Genomic DNA, 5822 nt, shown 5'->3' on the forward strand with positions numbered 1-5822 from the left:
CTGGTTGTAATAACTAATAAGTTGTATGTGATCCGAAATCCATAAAACCTTGTGAGAAAGCGGGGGGCAATTTTTAATTTTTTTTGTTATGTTATTGATAAAAATTTCGGAACAAAGCCACGATTCATTTATATGAAAGAGAATGAAGAAGAACAATGTCCTGAATTTGATGTCGTCAGAGTCGTCAACCATGCAAAGGAGAAGAGGTGGTTTCCTGTCATCATTGTCAATGGGAAACAATTAAATGCTTTCCGGTTCTGCCCGCAATCCAGTGCACGGCTCCTTTCCAAGAAATGGTAGCTGGTTCAGTAAAACCTAAGCATGAGTCTATAGCTCATTTCCTTTTGCTTTTCTTTCATTAGGGCACTTTAATTATCTAACCAGGACAAGATGGTCAATCAATTAGGCATGCAGCATTTCAGGTGGATCAATTTGGGTGATTTTACATCAAAATAGTTAGATAACAACTGTTCTTTCTTTGTATGATTTCTCAGTCATTTCAATAATGCTCAGGTGCCATATGCAAATGACAGCAAGAAATCAGAAGGTAGATGCAAAGATCAGGGATATTATCTGTCAGTAAATGACATGATGTATATATGGTGAGATATATAGCTTTAACATAAAATTGTACACCTGGAATGGAAAACACAGGGTGTTGGATGCACAGATAATTTTGGGTTCCAAGTGAATTGCTTATAAAGAAATTTGGTTGAACAAACAATACGTTTATTTTAGTCACCTTTTAGTTATATAGCAATTGTATTTATATTAATAATGAAAAAAACATGTATTAAGGAGAAATGTAGGCTGCTTAAACTAGTGCATGCAATTCGCAAAACGTTTTACTATTCTAGCAACCTTCCCCAAAAAAACAAAGAACCACAGAAAAGCAAAATATTTAGCCAATAAACATGTAATATAATCATTATTTTTATAAGGGGAATTTCAATGTATCCCCCTCAAAAACTTCAATATTACGTATTTTTCCCTCCAAAATCAATAATTATGTATTTATCCTTTAAAATTGTAAAACTCACATATTTGTCCAATCCAACATATTTAACATTAACTTTATATTAATTCCCATTTTATTCTTATAAGAATTAAAAGAAATTAATTCTAAGTCCATCTGATTTGTCATCACCCAGTCTACAAGAATAATACCAGTAAGGTGCTATTTACACTCCATTTAGATAACACACTTGAATAGTATAACGATATCAACTATTGAACAGCTAGTAAAGAAATGACCTCCAAAAACAACAACGATGAAAGCATAACTAAGGTTTAATGAATTTTGAGGAAAAATAAAGTTCTTGCCCTTCATTTGATTGCATTGAAACAGGTATATGAGTTTTCTGACTTATTACATTAGATAAAAACAAAGCTCGAAACAGTTGAGCATCAAAAACTTGAATGAAGATATATGGAAATTAACACAAAATGAAGCGGAGGTAAAATGAAACCCGGTAGTGCCTGGTCCAGTTACCGGATGCTGTCCATATTTTTTTACATTCATCCTCGCAAATATTGTTGTACCAGTAATTGTATCAGTGGTACGAGTGTCTTCAGTGGTACCATCAGCAATGTTGTTTCCTCTCTTTTTTGGTCCTTCTTGACAACGCTTTCGTACCAGCAACCGTACCAGCAGTACCAGGGGTACCATTGTCTCCATTGGCAGCATCGATAGTTCGATACTACTAATACTAACGGTACCGTGGTGTTGTTAGTCCATTTGCAAGTGGCCTCCTGAGCCGAGACCAGTGCTGCACAACTATGTTTTGGTAGTACCTGAATCAGTACGACAGACTGAAATTTCAGCTTAATTTACAAAATTTTGAATTATTCGAGGAAAAATTCATACCTATAAATACTATGTAAATATTTAACCAATAGAGGCGTTGTAATTTTTGGACCTTAATTCACAACTTAAAACCTGCATGAGACAAAGAAGTGAAACCTGATAATAGCTTCTTCAAATGCAACAAAATCAAACTCTCCTCCAGTGTTCGTTTGGAGCCTTGGCGGGCATTCAGAGTGTCTCAGACGGAGAGATGAGAAAAAGGCAAGGGTACAATTGTCTCAAATAATATTATTTAACTGGATAAATTTGATATATTATAGAGTTATATTGGATAAATATGTGAGTTTTTAAGATTTTAAAGAACGAATATGTAATTATTGATTTTGAGGGGGAAAGTAATATTGAAGATTTAGAGGAGGATACATGAAATTCCCCATTTTTATAAATAAGATAATAATTAACTAAATAGCAACAACAAACATTAATTCTATAACATATTATGTTCTCTCTTGGAGAACTTGGCTGGCAGTCCACCTTTCATTTTGAATGTTCCTATTCTTAACAAATAGTCTGGCTTCCCCTCCATCACAACTTCAATCTTATACCTTTCAAGCAAGAATGCGGCAATTGATTTCATTTGTATATAGGCCATCTCTTTTCCCAAACACATTCTTGGACCGGCATGGAAAACCGAGTATTTGAACGGGCTTTCGGGCTTGAAAACCCCATTCTCCAACCACCTTTCTGGTTTATATTCGCTACAGTCTACCCCCCATATATCCTCCATCCGACCCATGGCATATGCGTGGTAACTAACTAGCCATCCCTTTTTAACAACTGTCCCGTCTGGTAAAGTGTCGTCTTCTTTGCATGACTGTGTGTCAATTGGCAATGGAGGATATAACCTCATGGCTTCGGTTATGGCAGCATGTAGGTAATGCATCTCTCTTAACTCATCATACCCAAACATTGCACTAGAGGAAATTTTAATGATTCTAATTGATCTTATCTCTTGTAGAATTTTTTCCTCCACATCGGGTCGGGTCAACACAAGCCAGAAAAACCATGACAGTGCAGATGAGACAGTATCAGCACCGGCAAGTAGGAGGTTAGTGACAAAATCTACTAAATTCTCCATAGTGTGTTCTTCACTCGAGGCGATGTGAGATATGAGATCGCTCTTCTTACTCGAAGGTTTTTCTAACTTCTCATGAATTATCCTTGTTACATGGCTTTTAATCTTAACAATAGATTCTCTCAACCTTTTTTCACTCCCAATATTAAGCCATTTCATACCCCTCCACACAATAGGAAACCGCTTGACGAGACAATCGAATGCCTCGGCACACGATCTCATTAACTCGGAACCCTCTTCAGTTAGACTAGCTGGGTCGACATCAAATACAACTCTGCTCACGTTATCAAATGCAAACCGCTCTAGAACATCTTGGATGTCTATAACCTCTCCCTTCTCACTCATTCTCTCCACAAAGGGAATGAGTCGGTGTATGATCTCAGAGTGAAACGTGTCCACCATAAAACCACGCAGAGAGCCAGTCGCGAACGCCAAGCTGGCAGTCTTACGCTGCCAATGCCAGTGCTCACCATTAGAGTTAAATATTCCATGACCTAAGATATCCTCTAGCAAAGATATGGTTGGTTGGCTCCTTGGGTAGTTTTCAAATTTTGTTTTCAGAATGTATTCAACATTCTTCGGGTTGGCGGTTAGAATGCCGGTACGAAAACCAGTGACTCGTGACACCGTTGTATGGGTCGGGTTATCGATCAGGATTTCAGTTGTCCAGTCAAAAATACGGTTCCGGTTTTTAATGACATCAAACAAATCACCGATAAGAGGGTAGGTTTTGTGGCAAAATGTGGTGGTTTGTTTGTTTGGGTCTTGATGGAAGAAGTGGTATAATATCAGAAGAAGAATTGGAATGAGAAAGCATGAGAAAATTAGAGAAATATCCATACCTTTTTTTTTTTTTTTATCAAATTAATGATTTGTATTGAATGGGTAAAACTGTGAGCTTTGCTTGAGCTTTATAGTTTTGAGTTGTAATGCTTCCTGAGTGTGGGACATAATTTGTTGGATTTTTTATTCGCCATCTGAAATTGATATTTCCATTGCTTGATGCCTTTATGGAATTGAGATATTTTGAGATATTTTGTTGGGCAACGTCATCTGAAATTGAGATATTTTGTTGGGCAAGCTCACAAATTTTGAGATATTTTGTTATAGTGTGTGATGTGCTCACCAAGACGATTTGGTGAGCACAATTTCAAAAGTATATCAAATCGGTTTCAAACGATGAATTCAAATCATTGAAATTCATGTACTTCATGAGTGATGCATCTATATGCAAAATTTTGAATATTTTGAATTTATTTTCTACAAGGTTAAGCGGTCAAAGAAATGATGACAAATGAATAAAAAAAAAATTATAAAAAAATTATTTCTTTGATCACTTGACTTTGTAGCAAATGAATTCAAAACATTCAAAATTTTACATGTACATGCATCACTCATGAAGCACATAGATTTCAACGGTTTAGAATTGTTGTTTGAAGCTGATCCAATATACTTTTAGAGTTGTGCTCACCAAACTCTCTTGGTGAGCACATCACACCCTACCTTTGCTATTTAAATAATTCATTGCCTAGCACCTGATTTCTGATGAAGAACTCGTTTAATAATTTTAGTTTAAATTTTGATTAATTTTAATTGTCAACATATATTCTAGTCAATATCATTTTCCATAATTTATCAAAACCTAATAATGACAATAATCTAACAAAAAATGCAATGACAAGTTGAATAAATGAAGTTACTAATCCCAAAAATTTATAGCGTACTGAAGGATTCCCATCCAACTTAGTCGAATAATAAATGAGCCAACCAAAGTCATTCTATAATTTGAATTTTTCAAGAGAATAATTATTAATTAAAGATGAGTTAGCAATTGTGACAAGAAACAATATTCTTTTTATTTAATGATAAATAATATACATGAAAGTCTTCGAGCTACAAAATTGTAACTGTACATTCAAGGTAAAAAATTAGGTACACTTCACAAATTAGAGGCATGTTTTGTTAGATAAATACAACAAATAAGTTAGACGAGAAAATTATCAATCATATGAAGAATAACATCTTCTCCGTCAGAGTTTAGCCAGTAGCTTTTCACCTGTAAAATTTTACTTGGGTAAGCAAAAGCTTATAGGAACTATGGATGATGGTTAACCATACTAAAAGGATTTAGCTTATCAAACACAAGAATATAAGCAAAATAGGGAGAAATTCATGTACATCCATCATAAACCTTGAAATTACATATCCCCCCTGTAAAATTCATAATATCATTTATCATTCTAAAGTTAAAAAAATCACAAATTTACCCAATTTATATTATAATTGGTCAGTTTGTGAGAGCAAACTGTTCATTTTCTGACTTGTGACGCGCACACAAGCATATATCTAAATGTCGCTATGTATGCATGAAGTAGAGAAATGAATCATTTATCCTCAAAAACTACCCAATTAGGACTTGCACATGGTCACATGCTACATATTTTTAATTTTTTAATTTTTTGTGTTTGGTTTGTATAAAACCAAGAGATTACAAATTGTTGAAAGTGAACTCCAATTTATTTTTCAAAATTTTGATCTTAATACAAAAGAAAACTTGAAAAATCAGAAGTTAGAAACATAAATGCTTCACTCATCAAGTAGATTAATATCAATAAGTCAAATTCCTTTGTCTCAATCTCATCCAAGAAATTTTAAGATTAATGGATCAAGTTCTCTGACAAACCCATTTGGTGAGCTTAAGCTCGTCATCCAAGAATTCTCGGAGGACGCAAATTCGTATACGCTAAATCCATGTTGAGCATAGATGTTCCAGTTTATCCATGTTGAGGACTGAGAGGCCTAAAAGCCCAGGTGGAGTTGCTTTTGAAGAAGAAATTATCAATTTGGGCCGCCTCATAGTCATACCCTTATCCCACAGAA

General features: G+C 34.7%; 1 pseudogene across 1 annotated transcript; it reads right to left on the minus strand.

Moving 5' to 3' along the window:
* Positions 1-2252: 2252 nt before the first annotated feature.
* On the minus strand, positions 2253-3891 carry LOC144545917 (cytochrome P450 CYP94D108 pseudogene; annotated as a pseudogene). The gene has a single exon (XR_013508628.1). The product of XR_013508628.1 is annotated as a cytochrome P450 CYP94D108 pseudogene (transcript).
* Positions 3892-5822: the final 1931 nt, after the last annotated feature.

The sequence above is a fragment of the Carex rostrata genome, chromosome 28 (genome assembly GCF_964058835.1).
Source record: "Carex rostrata chromosome 28, lpCarRost1.2, whole genome shotgun sequence".
In the NCBI taxonomy this organism is placed as follows: Eukaryota; Viridiplantae; Streptophyta; class Magnoliopsida; order Poales; family Cyperaceae; genus Carex; species Carex rostrata.